At 45.0% G+C, this 21,194-nt stretch overlaps 1 protein-coding gene across 15 annotated transcripts in view; it reads right to left on the bottom strand.

Moving 5' to 3' along the window:
• TSNARE1 (t-SNARE domain containing 1) overlaps positions 1-21,194 on the bottom strand; it is a 710,453-nt gene that overhangs the window by 544,150 nt on the left and 145,109 nt on the right. For 8 of the 15 annotated variants that reach the window (XM_077809735.1, XM_077809733.1, XM_077809719.1 and 5 more), the window contains one exon: positions 18,091-18,176. The exons of 4 other annotated variants lie outside the window; for them this stretch is intronic. The gene's annotated coding sequence lies outside the window, so the exon portion shown is untranslated. Of the gene's footprint in view, positions 1-14,165; positions 14,209-18,090; positions 19,710-21,194 lie in introns of those variants that run through there. 3 more of the 15 variants (XM_077809724.1, XM_077809727.1, XM_077809731.1) reach the window with 3 other exon arrangements.

Genomic DNA, 21,194 nt, shown 5'->3' with positions numbered 1-21,194 from the left:
CATCCAAAGTGACCACTCTCCCTACAATGTGCATGGTAATCAAGGTGGGTCATTTCCAGCACAGATCCAGGCTCTCTCACCCGCCCTCCCCCCCGGGGAACGAACACACACACACACACACACACACATACATATATAAACTCACTCTCCTGCTGGCAATAGCTCATCCAAACTGACCACTCTCCAAGTTTAAATCCAAGTTTAACCAGAACGTCGGGGGGTGGGGGGGGTAGGAAAAAGCAAAGGGAAATAGGTTACCTTGCATAATGACTTAGCCACTCCCAGTCTCTATTTAAGCCTAAATTAATAGTATTCAATTTGCAAATGAATTCCAATTCAGCAGTTTCTCGCTGGAGTCTGGATTTGAAGTTTTTTTGTTGTAAGATAGTGACCTTCATGTCGGTGATTGCGTGACCAGAGAGATTGAAGTGTTCTCCGACTGGTTTATGAATGTTATAATTCTTGACATCTGATTTGTGTCCATTTATTCTTTTACGTAGAGACTGTCCAGTTTGACCAATGGACATGGCAGAGGGGCATTGCTGGCACATGATGGCATATATCACATTGGTGGATGTGCAGGTGAACGAGCCTCTGATAGTGTGGCTGATGTTATTAGGCCCTGTAATGGTGTCCCCTGAATAGATATGTGGGGCACAGTTGGCAACGGGCCTTGTTGCAAGGATAGGTTCCTGGGTTAGTGGTTCTGTTGTGTGGTATGTGGCTGTTGGTGAGTATTTGCTTCAGGTTGTGGGGCTGTCTGTAGGCAAGGACTGGCCTGTCTCCCAAGATTTGTGAGAGTGTTGGGTCATCCTTCAGGATAGGTTGTAGATCCTTAATAATGCGTTGGAGGGGTTTTAGTTGGGGGCTGAAGGTGACGGCTAGTGGCGTTCTGTTATTTTCTTTGTTAGGCCTGTCCTGTAGTAGATGACTTCTGGGAACTCTTCTGGCTCTATCAATCTGTTTCTTCACTTCCGCAGGTGGGTATTGTAGTTGTAAGAAAGCTTGATAGAGATCTTGTAGGTGTTTGTCTCTGTCTGAGGGGTTGGAGCAAATGCTGTTGTATCGCAGAGCTTGGCTGTAGACAATGGATCGTGTGGTGTGGTCAGGGTGAAAGCTGGAGGCATGTAGGTAGGAATAGCGGTCAGTAGGTTTCCGGTACAGGGTGGTGTTTATGTGACCATTGTTTATTAGCACTGTAGTGTCCAGGAAGTGGATCTCTTGTGTGAACTGGACCAGGCTGAGGTTGATGGTGGGATGGAAATTGTTGAAATCATGGTGGAATTCCTCAAGGGCTTCTTTTCCATGGGTCCAGATGATGAAGATGTCATCAATATAGCGCAAGTAGAGTTGGGGCTTTAGGGGATGAGAGCTGAGGAAGCGTTGTTCTAAATCAGCCATAAAAATGTTGGCATACTGTGGGGCCATGTGGGTACCCATAGCAGTGCCGCTGATCTGAAGGTATACATTGTCCCCAAATGTAAAATAGTTATGGGTAAGGACAAAGTCACAAAGTTCAGCCACCAGGTTTGCCGTGACATTATCGGGGATAGTGTTCTTGACGGCTTGTAGTCCATCTTTGTGTGGAATGTGGGTGTAGAGGGCTTCTACATCCATAGAGTGAGTTTCTGTGTGTGGTTTTTGGAGGGGGGTGAGGGAGTGAGAGAACCTGGATTTGTGCTGGAAATGACCCACCTTGATTATCATACACATTGTGAAGAGAGTGGTCACTTTGGATGGGCTATTACCAGCAGGAGAGTGAGTTTGGGGGGGGGGGGGGGCGGAGGGTGAGAAAACCTGGATTTGTGCTGGAAATGGCCCAACTTAATGATCACTTTAGATAAGCTATTACCAGCAGGACAGTGGGGTGGGAGGGGGTATTGTTTCATGGTCTCTGTGTGTATATAATGTCTACTGCAGTTTCCACGGTATGCTTCCGATGAAGTGAGCTGTAGCTCACGAAAGCTCATGCTCAAATAAATTGGTTAGTCTCGAAGGTGCCACAAGTACTCCTTTTCTTTTTTCTTATATGAAGTTACCTTTGCCAGACTCTTGATCTCATTCAGCCTCTGTTCACAGATAGACCAGGCAGAGGTGGTGTTTTTCATTCCATTTGTTAGTTTTGGTCCTGATTCTGCCGTTCCAACTCACCCTGAGTAGTACCTTACTCTGCAAATAATCCCAACGGTTCCAGTGGGACTCATGTAGAAAGATGCTACTTAACATCAGTAACGCTGTCAGAACCCAGCCCCTTACTTTTAGAACCTGAATCTACCACAATTTAGTGACTGATATCTATGGATTTATCCAGACAGTCCTGCAGTAAAGACAGTGGAACTCAGGAAAGGCGAGTTCAATTTGTGGATCCTTCACAGACTTCCTGTTTGTGAATGTCGGCAAGTCCATTATCTCTCTGTGCCCCCCTCCCACATTTTGTTGGGCCTGCATCATTACACCGTAAGCTGTTCAAGGCAAAGATTGTCTCTTGCTATGTTTCTCTCTGTTGGGGTCTCCAGGCATTACAGTAATTCCAACAATAATAATTTAACTCTCCCAAACAGGCCTGCTGTAATATCTCAGGTTACTGGGTTAACAGGACAAAAACTGAAGCTTTCCATCCTATTTGATTCTGCTTCCCAGCCCATCACCCTGTGAGAAGGGAGTTTGTAACACATTAAATATTCAATTTTTATCTGACCTTGACCCAACTGATCAATTTAGCATTATGCTTCTTAAAAGCAAAACAAAAGATGCAGTAACTAATTGGTCTCCATTGGATGTTCTCTGGTCAGAGATATAAGAGACCACAGTTAATTTACAATTAGTACGTTGCCCCTTCCTTTCCCTTCACCCTTTCAGAAATGTGTCTCAGCAAGTTTCTATGACCATCAGTCGTATTTAAAGGTATCGGAAAAACACTCCTCCGCGAGTATATGGGCAGGGTGGATTTATCTCATATTTCAGTTCTCAAGGAATTTATTGTGACACAGGTAGTACAGTGATTGAAGAATGACATAGATGTCTCTACTGGCTAAACATGGAAAGACATAGAGCTACTTATTCTCCCATTATACCATACACTGTCTCCCTTCCCTCCGCTTTAGAATTGCATCCTATTCCCCATGCAACTCTAAAGGACTTTAGATGGAGAAGCAGTCTACTCAACCATCAAGGATCTCATCCTTTATGATCTTCCTTAGAGTCAAGGCCTCGCTTTCTGTGAAGCAAGTTAGACCTAAACCATGGACCTAAATCAGGAAACTGAATTCCACGGAGGGCTGTGCTAATGCTAACAGGGCACAAAATCATCCAGTGCGCTGTGCAGCTCCTGAAGGAAGCAAGAGCACAAGCCTGAACCACTCTCTGAGGAGGACCAGAGGGGTAGTAGCCACCCAGGGTTCATAAGCTACGTTCAGCAGTGCCTCATGCGCGGGGAACCTTCCCTAACGGCACAGTCCCGAAAGCACTGCAGCAGCTCTCAGTGAGTCCGCCAGCTTCAATATCCTCTGCCTTTCAAGGTAGCTGTGTCCCACCCATTCCCCCAGCCACTGTGGATGGAGCTCCTGGAATAGTGGAAGGACAAGCTTAAAATGGCCACTGTAAAGGAAAAATCTAATTTATATGGCAAACACCGATAAATGGGAATTAATTTGATCTTTGACTATTAGCGGTAAATATGTCCAATGACCTGTGATGGGATGCTAGATGGGGTGGGACCTGAGTTACTGCAGAGAATTCTTTCCTGGATGTCTGGCTGGTGAGTCTTGCCCACATGCTCAGGTTTTAGCTGATCGCCATATTTGGGGTCGGGAAGGAATTTTCCTCCAGGGCAGACTGGAAGAGGCCCTGGGGGGTTTTCGCCTTCCCCTACAGTGTGGGGCATGGGTCACTTGCTGGACGATTCTCTGCACCTTGAAGTCTTTAAACCACGATTTGAGGACTTCAATAGCTCAGACATAGGTTAGGGGTTTGTTACAGGAGTGGGTGGGTGAGATTCTGTGGCCTGCGTTGTGCAGGAGGTCAGACTAGACTCTTAAGGTCAGAAGGGACCATTATGATCCTCTAGTCTGACCTCCTGTACAACACAGGCCACAGAATCTCACCCACCCACTCCTGCAATAAACCTCTCACCTATGTATGGTCCCTTCTGACCTTAAAGTCTATGATTCTATATGCACGCAACATCTGGACAAAACAGTAAAGGTTGAGGATTTCCTCTGAAGAAGCTGGTGTGTGGATATGGGCTCATGTCAGAAAGGAAGAGTCTATGGTAGCAGGTTGTATAAGCGTGTGATCATTGGTAGAATGGAATGTCACTTATAGGAATGTTCATGTTGTGTTTTGACCTGTGTCTACCTCCAAGCCTCACTTACTCTATCACAATACATCATGGTGAGCTCAAGATGCACAAAGCTGGCCTATCCATTAATGACTCTTGCTGGTTGGCTAACAGGCAACACATTTCAGTCACACCTTGTTTCAAGGTCTCCATGAACCAATTATTCTGGTACCAACTAACTAAGAACCAAACTAAAACAAGTTTGTAAAATTATTAGATGACATGCTATAATCAGAAAATACAGCTGAGTATGCAAACGTTTATCGACAGAAAACTCTCAAATGCAGTGACCACCTGTCATAAATATAAAGGGAAGGGTAAACCCCTTTAAAATCCCTCCTGGCCAGAGGAAAAATCCTCTCACCTGTAAAGGGTTAAGAAGCTAAAGGTAACCTCGCTGGCACCTGACCAAAATGACCAATGAGGAGACAAGATACTTTCAAAAGCTGGGAGGAGGGAGAAAAACAAAGGGTCTGTGTCTGTCTGTGTGATGCTTTGGCCGGGGACAGAACAGGAATGGAGTCTTAGAACTTAGTAAGTAATCTAGTAAGTATGTGTTAGATAATGATTTCTTTAAATGGCTGAGAAAATAGCTGTGCTGAATAGAATGAATATTCCTGTCTGTGTGTCTTTTTTGTAACTTAAGGTTTTGCCTAGAGGGATTCTCTATGTTTTGAATCTAATTACCCTGTAAGGGATTTACCATCCTGATTTTACAGAGGTGATTCTTTTTTTTCCTTCTATTAAAAGTCTTCTTGTAAGGAAACTGAATGCGTTTTCATTGTTCTAAGATCCAAAGGTTTGGGTCTGTGGTCACCTATGCAAATTGGTGAGGATTTTTACCAAACCTTCCCCAGGAAGTGGGGTGCAAGGGTTGGGAGGATTTTGGGGGGAAAGACGTTTCCAAACTACGTTTTTTCAGGAACGCAGATAAAGTTTGGTGGTGGCAGTGGAAGTCCAAGGGCAAAGGGTAAAATAGTTTGTACCCTGGGGAAGTTTTAACCTAAGCTGGCAAAAGTAAGCTTAGGAGCTTTTCATGCAGGTCCCCACATCTGTACCCTAGAGTTCAGAGTGGGGAAGGAACCTTGACACCACCATTAAAAAACTTGCTAGTTACTGCCTACGTTATTTTACTGTGGCAAAGTACATCTTATATGCAATATATAATGGCAATCGCCGGTATGTATTAACCTTCAACATTAAAATAAGCTTTCAAGATCAGAAGGGTGACTGCACAACTTCATATTACAAACCACTGAATCCATTCACTTCTTGATTGAACAATTTAAGAGTGGTTCTCAAGCGCGACAAAATGGAACAGCTTTTAAGCATTAGGAATCCTATAACTTAATAGCTCCTTTAATATCATTTCTCACGTTCCATTCATTATCAGTGACTTCTTAGTTTGGTATCTTTCCTATCTTGGTATCTTTCTTTTTAATTTGATTTTTGTGCCTATATCTTGTTTAAAATTGAGTTAAGCTTTTAAGAGAGAACAACAAACACTCCACCATGTCTCTGTGTTGGACAAGGCAATGCGAGGCCTGAAGAAAATAAGAGTTTTCAGACTTCCATGTGTAATACACTCATAAAGCATGTGTTACGTCCTCTGTTAAGGTATGTATGATGCTCCCCAGAGGTACCCAGATGTGGCGAGGTGCCTCACAACTCTGCCTTAGCGTGAAGCAGTCTTATCCATGCCTGCTGTGGATCAGCTCCCTGAAACCACCAGCCTCCAGCAGCAAAAGCTCTGCCTTCCAGGCCTCCACAGCCTTTGCTCTCTCTGTTCAGTCTAGTGAAAGGCACAAACCAAGCCTCGAGTCCTCTCAGTGTTCCCTGCCTTGTGCAGCCCCTTATCCATTGGACACTGTCAGAATTACCAGGCCTGCTGTGCTCAAAGCAACAGTACACGCCAGCTTGTAAGATTCACTCAGGACCATCACCTTGCTTAACACCACAGCTCTTAGATATATTTATAGTGAAAGCAAAAATAATTGTGTTATCAAAGCGCAGCAATTCAAATAATAGTGAGGAAGGATACTGGAGACAAATGGTTACATATAAAACAAAATCGTAACACGCTTGCTAGAGACTAAACTTAACTCACAGATTAACCTCTTGTCTAAAGAAGCTTGTTACACCAAAGTTCTCTCCAGTGTTTTCATTAAAACCTGGTTGAGACCCTTCTTTCATGAAGTAAACTCACTGCCTGTTCACTTCCTCGCTAAAGGAAGACAGGGTGTCTTTTCTGTTCCCTAAATATACTAGAACAAATCTTTGAGGTGAACCTCAACATAGCCAGCCCACCTTCCTCCTCCCCTCCCCCACTTTGCTGCTTGCTTTTCCTGTTACTTCTCTCTCTATGAAATTTTTACAAATCTTTATTAGCATTAAGTCCAGACTGGTGAGAGGAGACCCACTGTGAACTATACAATACTTTACATGTAAACAGCCAGCTAGATAAACACGTCTTGTCTGACAGAAAACCTGTTTTTCACCTTAGCTGGTGACAAGTCCCTGGCCACAGATTTTAAGAACACATTTGCAGCGTATATACATAACTCCTTACACAACCTCCATACTTATGTTTTGCTACAATAATGATGACCTGTGTGGCACCAGCTTTTATCTGAGATCTCCCATGATGCTCTTTTGGTGAATATCGGACTCAGAAGAGCCCTGTGACCCCTTAGGCACTGTCTCTGTGCCCCTTGCTAGTTGGCACCAACAGGTTCCTGGGTCCCAGTAGGTCTTCACGGAAGAGTTTACCCAGGCTCTTCCCCAGCTTTTAGCCCAAACTTGCTTCTGCCCACACACAAAACCCTTAAAAACCTGGATGTATAGGGGTTTTGAACCCAGGTCTGTTTGCCCAGCTAGAGGTATAGGTTAGAACTTGGGTTTTGCTATAAAGTGGGCTCTAACCCACCTACTTTGCAGTCTGGATACAGCTGACGGGTTACGGAGCACAGGTTTTGACAGTCCTCCAATGTTAGCTCACAATCCCTGAGGGCTGCATTTTCCAACACTTCGACCTACTCGCTTCCCACTCACCTCCTCGGCACTGGAAGCCATCTGCTAATGGCTAGTCCATATAAAGTATAATAGCCTACACTACTCCTGCCAGCTAATTTAGCTCCTTTAAGCTCAGTGATAGTTCAAAGTCTGTGCTTTGGTGCTAAGGATTCAAATTTTGATCACAACTTGTGTTAAAGTTTGTTACACACAGAAAAAAGACCAATGGATCTTAAACAAAATCTATCCTTCTGCAATTTATGGGGCCAGAGTTTTCCTTATCCGATTATCCTTCCCTGGCTATGTGCCCATTTTGGGGGTGGGGGGTGATAGGACACCTCATAAAGATGCTCTTAATTTTTCCTTTTACTCCCCACTAAAAAAGCCTTATGCATTCTTTATTTCAACTCCATATTTGTGCATCTCTTTTCCTGCGCCCCCCCCACACCCCCCGAGGATGAAAACTAAAAGAATTTTAAGCATTTAATTGATGTTGCAGCTTTTCAGAAATTTACATTTTGCATTTCACATAGCATGGACACTGAAACTAGCTGAACCTTTTCCAGCTTTGCTATCGTCGGCCTCATTCCCTAGCTCTGCCGCACTAGCACAATACTATTATGTTGGTGGGTTTTCCCTCGTCCACAAGCGCCCAAGGAAAAAAGTGAGGGGGGGGTTGTGTTTTTCTGTTATTTTTTTTATTTATACATATTCAGATTTTGTAACTTTAAAAGAAATTAAGCCTTCTCTAAGCTGACAGCATCCTTTCACACACATTCAGATTTTTTATTTGGATATCAACATAAGGAAGGATATGTTATTGCCTTACACTGCAGAAGAAAAGGCTGTCATTTCGAAGGCCCCAATCCTGTAATGAACTGAACATACATACAGGAGTCTCACCCGCACACCACGCACTGCAAGATCAAGGCTTAAGAAGCTATGAAGGGGAAAGATTTCCCTGTGGATTACAGCACAGTTCAGAGAAGCTCCACCATAGACTTCCTGTGGGACCATGGGTAAGTTCCATACTCCTTAGGCCTCCATTTCTCTATCTATAAAACAGAGATAGTAATACTTCCCTCTCTCTCTCTCTCTCTCTCAAAGGGGCTCGTCAGATTTCTTCAACTGATTTAATAGTTCTTTAATATTTGTAAAGCACTGAGATTTTCTGATGCAAGGTGCTACAATCGGGCAGAAACTAGGCAAGAGGTATCCCTGTCGCATCAAATCGCTTCATAGGTTAAGATCGAGTTTTCAAAATAGAGCCTTCTTTAGTCTACGATCCCTCATAATTATGCTTGGCAGAATTTGAATTTTTTTAAATAATTTTGGTGGATAATATCAATGTTTATTTTTAAGCATTTTTTCCATTTTTATCCATTTAAATTTTCACAGTTGAAAGAAATTATATGGCAGCGTCAGATAATTATTTCATGACAGTGTCTAATAAGTTTTCAGGAAGCATATTTTTTTAACTTTTCCTCTCTGTACATTTCAATTTTCATCAGTGGAAATTTTTTTTCATCATTTACCGACACTCACCAATAAAAATCGAATCCTTCCACCTTCTAAGCTTACTCACAACGCAGGACTTGCACTCTTACTGTGCTTGGTTCCTTAGATGACAGATTCCATTCCCCTTCTGTCCCAAAGGGAATTTGTATTTACCGTTTGCCTACAAAGATCTAATTCTGGACTTCTGGCTGTGAGCATCTGTCCATCCATTAGAGACTGAACTGAACATTCATCTGACAACAAACCTGCTGTTTACTCTCTCAAGAGGGCAGGCTTTTACGAAGCAAGGTTGGAGACAAACCTGATGCAATAAGAGAAGTCCGGGGTCAGCAGGAAAGAGTGTGCAAACAAAAGCTATGCAGGATGCAATCTGTATTTTTTTTAAAATTAAAAGTTTTTTTAAGCAAACTGAAGCTCTGGTGAGAGATGCTCCACCAACAGGCCTTCAAACCAAAATGCTGGAAGACTGTTTATCCAAGGGACAGCAAAGGCCAGGAGGAATTTCGGCTACCCCCAGTCTGTCTCTCTTGCCATTGTGACTCAACCCGGAGGCAGGAACCCCTTTCCAGAGCTGAGAAGGGAATTCAGCCTCTGTAAGTAATTCAGTCCAGACCTTTTCAGCCAAAGCTGGCAATAAGGGTTTCAGTCATGAGGATAAAAAGAAAAGGAGTACTTGTGGCACCTTAGAGACTAACCAATTTATTTGAGCATAAGCTTTCGTGAGCTACAGCTCACTTCATCGGATGCATATTGTGGAAATTGCAGAAGACATTATATACACAGAGACCATGAAACAATACCTCCTCCCACCCCATTCTCCTGCTGGTAATAGCTTATCTAAAGTGATCACTCTCCTTTCAATGTGTATGATAATCAAGGTGGGCCATTTCCAGCACAAATCCAGGTTCTCTCACCCCCCCACCCCCATACACACACAAACTCACTCTCCTGCTGGTAACAGCCCATCCAAAGCGACCACTCTCCCCACAATGTGCAGGATAATCAAGGTGGGCCATTTCCAGCACAAATCCAGGTCTTCTTACCCCCTTCCCCCCCCACACACACACAAACTCACTCTCCTGCTGGTAATGGCTCATCCAAACTGATCACTCTCCTTACAATGTGTATGATAATCAAGGTGGGCCATTTCCAGCATAAATCCAAGTTTAACCAGAACGTCGGGGGGTGGGGGGGGTAGGAAAAAACAAGGGGAAATAGGCTACCTTGCATAATGACTTAGCCACTCCCAGTCTCTATTTAAGCCTAAATTAATAGTATCCAATTTGCAAATGAATTCCAATTCAGCAGTTTCTCGCTGGAGTCTGGATTTGAAGTTTTTTTGTTGTAAGATAGCGACCTTCATGTCGGTGATTGCGTGACCAGAGAGATTGAAGTGTTCTCCGACTGGTTTATGAATGTTATAATTCTTGACATCTGATTTGTGTCCATTTATTCTTTCACATAGAGACTGTCCAGTTTGACCAATGTACATGGCAGAGGGGCATTGCTGGCACATGATGGCATATATCACATTGGTGGATGTGCAGGTGAACGAGCCTCTGATAGTGTGGCTGATGTTATTAGGCCCTGTGATGGTGTCCCCTGAATAGATATGTGGGGCACAGTTGGCAACGGGCTTTGTTGCAAGGGTAGGTTCCTGGGTTAGTGGTTCTGTTGTGTGGTATGTGGTTGTTGGTGAGTATTTGCTTCAGGTTGGGCGGCTGTCTGTAGGCAAGGACTGGCCTGTCTCCCAAGATTTGTGAGAGTGTTGGGTCATCCTTCAGGATAGGTTGTAGATCCTTAATAATGCGTTGGAGGGGTTTTAGTTGGGGCTGAAGGTGACGGCTAGTGGCGTTCTGTTATTTTCTTTGTTGGGCCTGTCCTGTAGTAGGTGACTTCTGGGAACTCTTCTGGCTCTATCAATCTGTTTCTTCACTTCCGCAGGTGGGTATTGTAGTTGTAGTTGTAGTCATGAGGGCGCTTTGTTTGGCGTACACATCTGCAGGCTGGGTGAATTTTAAAAGGAAGTTTTAAGTGGTGCATAGGATTTGCTCTGGCCCCCTGCTAAGGATGCCAACTTTTTAATCACACAAAAATGAGCACCCCTGCCCCACCCCTTCCCTGAGGCCCCAGCGTGCAGTCTCCGGAAGGGAGTTTGGGTGCAGGAGGGGGCTCCGGGCTGGGGAAGGGGTTGCGGGAGGGGGTTCGGGATGCGGGATCCCGCCAGCACTTACCGTGACTCCCAGGAAGCGACCGCCAGGTTCTTGCAGCCCTGCACGGGCAGCCAGGGAGGCTCTGTGCACTGTGCTCGTGCCTGCAGGCGTGGTTCCCAGCCAATGGGAGCTGTGGTGTGGGCCCTCAGGGCAGGGACAATGCACGGAGCCTCCCTGGCCCTCCATGCGCCTAGGAGCCGCAAGGCCTGGTGGCTGCTTCCAGCAGCCACACAAAACTAGGGCAGGAAGGGAGCCTACATTAGCCCCGGACTCCCGCTATGCCACCAACCACACTTTTAACAGCCTGGTCAGCAGTGCTAACCGGAGACGCCAGGGTCCCTTTTTGACCAGCCGTTCTGGTCAAAAAACAGATGCCTGGCAACCCTACGCTCTGCACAGGGGTGAATTTAATCCTAGCGGTACGTCTGCTCTGCAATGGGGAGGTGACTGCACCATGCATAGACTAGGGTTGCCACCTGACCGGTTTTCACCCGGAGAGTCCGGTTTTCGGGGCTAAATGGCACTGGAACCAAAAGTCCGGTTACCATAGGGCAAGGGGAGGCACCAGGTCATTAACCCACGCCAGCCCCTGCTCAGCTGAGCCGCCTCCTACCTGCAGGCAGGCTCCTTGAGACAATCCAGTGAGTGATGTGGGGAGGGAAGGAAGGGAACAGGGCCTGGGGGGCAAGAGATGGAGAAGGGAGCAGGGCCTGGGGGACAAGAGGCGGAGATGGGGAAAGGGCCTCGAGGAAGGAGGCCAGGCAAGGGGAAGGGCCTCGGGGAAGTGGCAGGGCCTCAGGGTCCAGTTACCAGCAATTAGAAAGGTGGCAACCCCAGCATAGACATGCCTAAGCTAGCTTTGATTTTGCTAGCTCAAGTAACAACAGGAGTGAAGCCAAGTTAGCACAGGCGGCAGCCACTCGAGTATGTACACAGGGTAGCCCATGCAGACACCCACACACCTGCAATTTCACTATTATTGTTACTCAAGCTAGCTTTGATCTAGCTCTGGTATGTCTACATGTGCTGTAATCACCCCTCCCAACTGCAGATCCACCAGGCCTCAAGCTCAGCAATCAGAGGGTAACAACTTTCATTCACTGCCTAAAACTCCGCATTCAAGTCGGGTGCCCCAAATAGGCATGGTTCAGTATCCCACTCCCATGCCCTTAAGATATGCGGGTTGTGTTCTTCTGGATTTGAAAGAGGCTATTCAAGGTGTTACAAAACTCCACATACTGTCCCAATCAATTTCAGACCCACTCAGCACAGCTGCACTATGAAGAACTCTTTCAACATCTTCATCCCTTACATGGAGGTTTTTATCATTATTCCCACTGAAATCAATGGCATTGCTTGCAGCAGTACCGTTAATCATGTGCGTAAGTCTTTGCAGCATCATGGATCACACCAATGACTTGTTGGGAATAGGGGAAACCGAGGCAAACAGAAGGGAAGTGACTTGTTCAAATAAAGTCAACGCTCTTTTATATATGTCTGTACAGCGCTTTGCACAATTAGGTCCTCATCCTAATGAGGGTCTCTGTATGCTACTGTAACAACAACTAACTTTTTTCTTCCCTAACAAAGAGATGGGAATTCAATTAGAGTTGGTTCACTTGTCTGGTGTTGCTTGTTTGCTTGCTTTTGTTAAAACATTGTTAATAAAAATGGCTTGGAGACCAAAACAAATTCATACATGGAAAATTTTCATTTTGGGCAACATTTTCCAGTTTTTACTTGAAAAACCCAAAGTCACATCTTGTTCCGTAAAAATTGTTGTTTAAGGTAAAAAGTTTTGGTTTTCCGTTTTCAAAAAGCAATTTTTTTAGATGTTGGTTTTTTAAATCTGGGGCTGGGGGCAGGGGAATCAACTTCAGGGAAAAAAATTCAAACACGACATTTTTCAAATTTTCCCAGGGAAAATAATTGGCATTTCTCTATTCGCTCTAATACCGAACATGTCACTTGCCTCTTGGAAACGTGGAATATTCAGGTTAATACTGTATGCAGCTTTTTGCCTCTGTACACACACACAAACAGAGACAAACACACCACTCTCTTCACACCTGTGCAACCCCAGTGAAGCAAATTTATTTGCAATTCAGATATTTGAATAGCGTTTTGGGATCCCCTGGGTGTACGTTGCTCTGTCAATACAAGATCATAATTACAATTGTATGGAGGATGCACGAGTGCTCATTTCAGGGCCTACTGTAAAAAATCAGTCGCTTTCTCTAGCGGACCAGCTTTTTTCAATTAATAAGGCAGAAACTGCAGTGTTAGCTCCTATGGGGATGCAATTCATTGAGCTGCGGGTATTGTGCCGAACCTTGTTTCTAGTTACTCTGTCTCAAACTGTGCGAGCAATATGGACACTGTGTCTCCAGTCACTATACATTACTAGATTACCGCTGCGTCTGCTGTGCTATGAGCTGGCTAACAAGCATCTGACTTTACTGCCCTGCGTAACAGAAAGAAATAAATGTAAGCCTCAAAGCCCACACGTGCAAAGAGCTCAATACCACAACAATGAGGCAGAAAGCAGGTGGGAACAGCAGGGCCGGCCAGAAGAAGGCAACACACCTGCAGATACCCTCACCGATACACCAAAGTGCGGCAAGCTGTAATGATGAGCACATAGCAGCTGTCCACCAGGAAGCCCTAGCAGAGGAAACAGCTGCCACTTCAAACCATTCACTCCCCAGAGAGGTGAGACTGAGATGTTTGCAAGGCTGTTATGCAGAAGGGTTCGGGTGGGGAAGGCCAATGCAAGGAGAAATTCTACTCCAGATTAATGAGTGTTTCAATATTATAAATCATCATTAGCTGCTACTAACAATTTTAAGATTGATGTAACTTCACATTAACACCACTGACTTAAGGTTAGTACTGTACCTCAGAACTCTTCTACTGCAGTGCAACAAACAGCTTTCACTTCTCTGCTCCCCTTCTCACCTCCTCCCACTCCCCCCTAGACTTTCTCCTTCTGTTCTTCCCTTCCCTCCACACTCTGCTGTCATATGAGCTCCTCATTCAGGTCCTTCCTTTAAGCTACACAACCACTTAAGCAAGTCATTTACCTGGAAGCTGGAGGTTGTCAGTACCTCTCTAATTTATTTTTTCCTGTCTGGAAATTGCAGTTAGACAAATTCAGTCTGAAAATAACACGAACACTTTTAATAGGGAGGGCAATGAACCACTGGAACAATTTATCAAGTGTTGTGGCGGATTGTCCATCACTGGCCCTTTTTAAATCAGGATTGGATATTTTGCTACAAGGTCTGCTCTAGGAATTATTCTGGGGAAGTCCTATGGCCTGTGTGATACAGGAGGCCAGGCTAGATGATTGACCAAAATCATCTCCAGCCCTAGGTGCCACCAGAACAGAGCCATTTCATACCTAACTTCTTTCACTTACTCCCTGACAATGTGAAGTAGGACCACAGCAGAGAAACTCAAAATTATACTGCTCTACCATCCAGGACTTTGGACCAGTGCCATAAAATCACAGACAGAGAGAGACCAGTGGCAACTTTAAAAGTCTTACATCTTACGAACCATCAGGGCTAGAAATGTTTGCTGCACATCTATACAATAATACCTATGAGAGGCTTGGTGGTCTAATGGGTACGACACTAGACTGGATTGGGACTCAGGAAATCTGGGTTCTTCTCCCAGCTCTGCCACTGGCCTGCTAACTGACCGTGGGCAAGTCACTGGTCTTCCCTCCTTTCATCTGTCTTGTCTATTTAGATCACATACTCTTCAGGGTAGGGACTGTATCGTTACTCTGCATTTGTACAGTGACCTGTGCAATGGGGCCCTAACCTTGGATGGGGCCACTATAATAAATATTATTCATTATTAATAATAATAATAATTAATAACAATAACAACACCTCCCAGTAACCGGAATGTTTTAACCCCAGTATTTGAACAACAATGTATGAATCAACTCCACTGGATCTGAGAAACAGTGGCTAGTAAAATCATATTGCAACTGAAATGTGAAGTGGGGGTGGAGGGGGAAGAAGGAGGGAGGGGGTGTCTGCAGGAAGCAAGAGGACAATCAGAATGCCATGACTTTAAAAAAGTCTGATACTTATTTTAACCTTGAATGCTAGAAGCATTCTGGCCAGACCAGTACAAATGTTTTCAGACAGGGCTTGAAAAAGGTAACAGACACCTAGTAGCCAGAGCCAAATGTGAAAAAGGAAGAAGGCAAAAGACTCGAATAGTGAGGCCAAGGGGACAACAACCTGGTGAGAACCCCCACCTGCTAGGAAGGGGGAAGTTACTGGGATTTTTATCAGGGCACCAGGTACCTGGACCCTCCTTAGGGAGCCATTTTAGATATCAGTCTCCAGCTAGTAGGTGTGATAAATGTGAAGCTCCACCATCTCACATATAAACACACATGCTGCTGGAAGGGAGACGGACCAGTGCTACATGCCTTCGGGGTCTCCTGACTGCTGCAAGGATTAGGAGAAAAGGTCTGATATGCTACACACACAACACTTCATGACCACCACCACTGCCTACTTCTTGCAGTGCATACAGGCTTCTGCAGCAGCATAAAACTGACATAGAGGAGATCTTCACTGCTGCCCAGCAAAGCTCTGAGCAGCAACAGAGGCATGGAAACAATCTTCCTGAGTCTGCAGACAGTACTGCAATGTTTTTCCATTTGATTTACACTTGGAAGGTTATCTCCACAACCATTAGAACTGGGAACCGTTTATTTTAATGATCTCATGCACCCTGCAGAAAATGATGGCTTAAGCCATGTCAATCTCTAGAGAACTCTGCCCATTTCTTATCAGGCGTGTGAGATTTTTCATTGCCCTGCTTTCAGGATCAGTAACCCCCTTCAAAGCACAGGTCTTAAAAACCATTGATCCAAGTCAATTTCAATCCCCAACAACAAATATGTTATTTTACTCTCAGTATGTAACTGAAAGAGCAAACACAACTTTCCTCCCTGGTAGCTGTTTACACTCTTGTCATAAATATAAAGGGAAGGGTAAACCCCTTTGAAATCCCTCCTGGCCAGGGGAAAGCTCCTCTCACCTGTAAAGGGTTAAGAAGCTAAAGGTAACCTCGCTGGCACCTGACCAAAATGACCAATGAGGAGACAAGATACTTTCAAAAGCTGGGAGGAGGGAGAGAAACAAAGGGTCTGTGTCTGTCTATATGCTGGTCTTTGTCGGGGATAGACCAGGAATGGAGTCTTAGAACTTTTAGTAAGTAATCTAGCTAGGTATGTGCTAGATTATGATTTCTTTAAAAGGCTGAGAAAAGAATTGGGCTGAATAGAATAACTATTTCTGTCTGTGTATCTTTTTTGTAACTTAAGGTTTTGCCTAGAGGGGTTCTCTATGTTTTTGAATATAATTACCCTGTAAGATATCTACCATCCTGATTTTACAGGGGGGATTTCTTCATTTCTATTTACTTCTATTTTTATTAAAAGTCTTCTTGTAAGAAACTGAATGCTTTTTTATTGTTCTCAGATCCAAGGGTTTGGGTCTGTGGTCACCTATGCAAATTGGTGAGGCTTTTTTATCCAACATTTCCCAGGAAAGGGGGGGTGCAAGTGTTGGGAGGATTGTTCATTGTTCTTAAGATCCAAGGGTCTGGGTCTGTAGTCACCTAGGCAAATTGGTGAGGCTTTTTACCAAACCTTGTCCAGGAAGTGGGGTGCAAGGTTTTGGGAAGTATTTTGGGGGGAAGGACGCATCCAAACAGCTCTTCCCCAGTAACCAGTATTAGTTTGGTGGTGGTAGCGGCCAGTCCAAGGGCAACGGGTGGAATATTTTGTACCTTGGGGAAGTTTTGACCTAAGCTGGTAAAGATAAGCTTAGGAGGTTTTTCATGTAGGTCCCCACATCTGTACCCTAGAGTTCAGAGTGGGAGAGGAACCTTGACAACTCTATTCTTACTTCTATTTAGGTGGAAGTATTTAAATTATATAGACAAATTGCACCCTTGCCCTTCTGCATTAAATATTAAAACAGATGTTTTTTGTTGTTTGGTCTTCTAATATCCTTTTTACAAAGGAATGCCTGCTGCAAACAGAGTGTGTTCTACTTTCCATTAGTGTTGTTCTCTATGAATTATTATATTACACACATCTATCTTTCCCTCTGATCTCAGTACAACATTAAACCTTTGTTTGATAATGGAAGTTTACAACAGTCACTGTATCTCTCCTACCACAGCGCTTCTTTTATGCAAACACAACTCTGAACAAAAATCTCCTTTTATCTCAACATGTACAAGACCTTTCATATTATCTATTGTAGTAAATATAGCACTAGATGAACTAAACACATGCAGTAAAAGGAGAATTTAACTGCATGGAAAGTTAGTAAATCTTGGATGACAGATTAAATTCTAGGTCACAGCTTGAGATGCCTGCTGTTTTTGTTTACTGGAACAGCTTTGGGACCCTAAGTGAGTGTGGATTTAAGGGGACCAGCAAACAGAAAAAACTGTGGGTATGTGTGTGACTTTCCCTTCTGGTGTTATCTGGACTGGTGATCTGCTAGGTCACTCCAACCCTTGACTCTGGGAGCCAGCCTTACCCTGCTCTGGTGTAAGAACCCCCACTCTTTGGCTGTTCACGCACAGCCTCTGGCATCTAAGCTGTTCCCAGCTACTTACAACTGAATGACATTAGCCATTATCTCCGGACTCAGACACAACCCTAGGAACCTCCGTCCTGCAGTGTCCAGTTATGCCCGCTAGACGCTGCAAGCTTATATGAGTTCATCAATTTAACACAGAAATTGGTATGTATCAGGCTTGTTATCCCAAGGGGAGTCTCTGACATGCTTCAAACCAAACGCACTGCTTCAGGTAGAATAAACAAACAGGTTTATTAACTATAAGATAGACTTTAAATGATTATAAGTCAAAGCATAACAAGTCAGATTTGGTCAAATGAAATAAAAGCAAAACGCGTTCTAAGCTGATCTTAACACTTTCAATGTCCTTACAAACCTAGATGCTTCTCACCACAGGCTGGTGGTTGCTCTTCAGCCAGGCTCTCCCCTTTGATCAGCACTTCAGTCACTTGGTGGTGATGTCTGTATATGGAGGTAGAAAAGAGAGGAGGAGCATGGCAAACGTCTCTCCCTTTTATCATGTCCTTTCTTCCCTCTTGGCTTTGCCCCCCCCTTCAGAGTTGGGTGAGCATTATCTCAAGCAGTCCAGCCATTAAGGCCACAAGGCAGTGTGCCTCAGTTTCCCCATTCACGCAGTCCCGTACTGACCAAAAGAAGGGGGTGACTCCCTCAAGTGTCTAACAGATTCTTTTGTTGCTGCCTAGGCCAGCATCCATTGTTCCTGTGAGGCTGGGCTGGGTTTGTCCCATCCATGCCCTGATGAGGTGTGAACTGCCTCTCTGTTCTTGGAGAGTTTTGCCTGGGCTTATTTTAAGCCATGAGGATACATTTTCAGCATCATAACTACATACATGAAATTATAACCCATAACCTTATTTACATGACTTTAACATCACTGCAACAACCATGCTCAGTGCATCATGAGCCTTCCGAAGACATCCAACATAACAAACTTTGCACTGGATACTACACAGTCATTTTATAAAGATGAAGATGGGGGTGCAGGGTGTTCCCCCGAGGTACAGAGCATCACACCTCCCCTCTTAGTGTACTGCAAGAGGATTAGTCACTGACTAGCTTGAAGACAATTTGTGTTATAGTTCTCTTGGCATCCAGCCATTAAGGCCACAAGGCAGCGTGCCTCAGTTTCCCCATTCACACACATACACAGCAAACCAGGTTTGTTATGGTTTCTCTACTGTGATCAGCTGTAAATCTGTTCACAGGTATTAACTGAGAACTAGCGTTACCAGGTTTAACATCCGTGCCAAAATTCTTATCCCAAAACTTAACATTAATACCAAAAAAATGTATCACAGATGGGTGTTTACTAGTATCTTTATGATACCATGCCCTCTGTTCAGATAATGTAGTTTGAGGTTAGTTTGTTCATTACTCATGGTGTCCTTTGACTCTCTCCCATGTAATCAGTTACTGGCTTTTCTTTCCCTCCGGTGTTCCCTTCTGTGTGGGCTCTTAATTTAATCATGTTTCTGGCATTTTGCTATATCAGGGTCTGGCAAGATAAGGATCCAGGGGGATCCTGCACATTGGCTGGCCCTTTGGGGAGCAGTCTCCCAACCCCAGGACTGTACATATGTAGAAAATCCAGCTCCCCTTTTGGGGTTACCCGGTGTTTCCCCCTCCTAGAACTGAGTCCTTCCTTGCCACCTTTTCCCAGGAGACTATGACCTATGCTCTGTGGGCTAGGTGTGTTTACCCTTTGATCAGAGTCACCTTTCCCCAGCAGCTTTCCCATAACTGCTCTCTGTGTCTCACCAGCCTGGGGGAAAACACTCCCTTCTCTGTCAGATGGGTCACTTCTGTTCTCACAAACGACCCCCTGGCAATTTCCTGGTCCCAACTCCTCTGCTGTCCCACGCTTTGGAGCTGCAGCTTGATGTAAAGAGACACAGTTACCTTCCAAAAACTTTTCAGAAATAGCATCCTGACAAACTGGGACCTGTATTGGTGTGCCCTCTGCCACCCCATTCTCTGTCCCTGAGAAGTCAGCTGTGTGATGGCTCCCTTCCACGAAGTCAGTCACACCATTCCTTCTCAAAACCTGGGTCACAGGCTGACTGCCTGGGTGCACAGATGCTGACCCAGTCATACTCTGAGTGTCCTGGGCATCCTGTCCCAAATGACTAGGGAGGAGACATTCCTGTACCCCTACTAGTCCTTCCTCAGTTTCTTCCTCTGGGTCCCGTCCTAAGACACATTCCTCTGTGCTCCCGAGGAAGGGTTCTGTCTCTTGTTCAGCTGCAAAACTCTGCCAGCTAAAAACTGGGATGGTTTCCTTAATCACGGAGGACACCTCTCCTGCCCCTGCGCTGGAGGGCATGTTGCCTTCTGCTGGAAAAGAGCTAGTCTCAGCCCTTCCCATACTTGGAAGCACACTGCTTCCCTGGGTTACAGAGTCACAGGAATCCTCACCCACCTCTGTGGTTTCTGAGATCCCCTGCCCCTTCTCTGGGCTCTCCTCTGGGACACATTGCTCTATGCTCCCTAGACCTGGTTTTGCCTCTGATTCAGCTGCAAGCTGCTGGCAGCTAACAATCTGGACAGTTCTCTCCCTGGCAGGCATTACACCCTCATCCCTTCCTGATATGGTGTTGCCTCCAGCTGCAGTGCAGGAGTTGGTCTCAACCACCCTCCCACTGGAAGCATGTGGTTTCTCACTGCTGCAGAAGAATCAAGGAGACTCTCTCCCATTCTCTCAGCAACTCCTGAGACCTTACCCTTTCCCTCGGGGGTCCCAGCATAAAACTCCCTCCTGCTGCAGGCAAATACTTTAACCTGAGCTACACGGAAAAAATCATTACCCAGGAGCAGGTCAAATAGGAGGTGTTCTATTACCCCCACAGTCAAAACACTTTCCAAACCTTCCCAAAACACATGGATTTTAGCTAATATGAGGAATCTGCCATAATTCGCCCACCGCCACAATCTCTGCCATTTGGCCAGGTAGCATACTGGTCTTTGGGACCACACTCTGCTTAACCAGAGAGATCTGGGACCCTGTATCCCTCTGCCCCAAGTATTCCCTGCCATCAATTTGGACAGCCTTAATGTGCTCCTATCTGGTTCTGCAGAAGCTAACCTCACAAAACCAATATGATCGGTTCCAATTGCTTGGGGGTTTCTGTGTTGAGGACAACAGAACTAACAAGAGCTATTGGTTGCCTGCTTCCTCCTAGCACAGGGCATGTATTCCTCAGATGGTCAGTGGAATTACAATGATCGCATCTTTTGGGCTCTTCTGCTTTTACAGGCGATTTGGGATGAGTTAAGAGGAATGTTTTTGGGGAAGAGAAGGTTTAGGCTCCCAACCCACTTCTCTCTTCCCAGGAGCAAAATGGGATCCTCCCTCCCCAGCAGTTTTAAACCCCTCTTTCTGTGGCCTGCCCTCAATAATCGCCTGATTCTGTTCAAAGGCATCAGCTAAAAAAGCCATCTCATCAGCAGACCACAGCTTGG

The sequence above is a fragment of the Eretmochelys imbricata genome, chromosome 2 (assembly GCF_965152235.1).
Source record: "Eretmochelys imbricata isolate rEreImb1 chromosome 2, rEreImb1.hap1, whole genome shotgun sequence".
In the NCBI taxonomy this organism is placed as follows: domain Eukaryota; kingdom Metazoa; phylum Chordata; order Testudines; family Cheloniidae; genus Eretmochelys; species Eretmochelys imbricata.
This window is presented reverse-complemented; position numbering and strand designations above follow the sequence as displayed.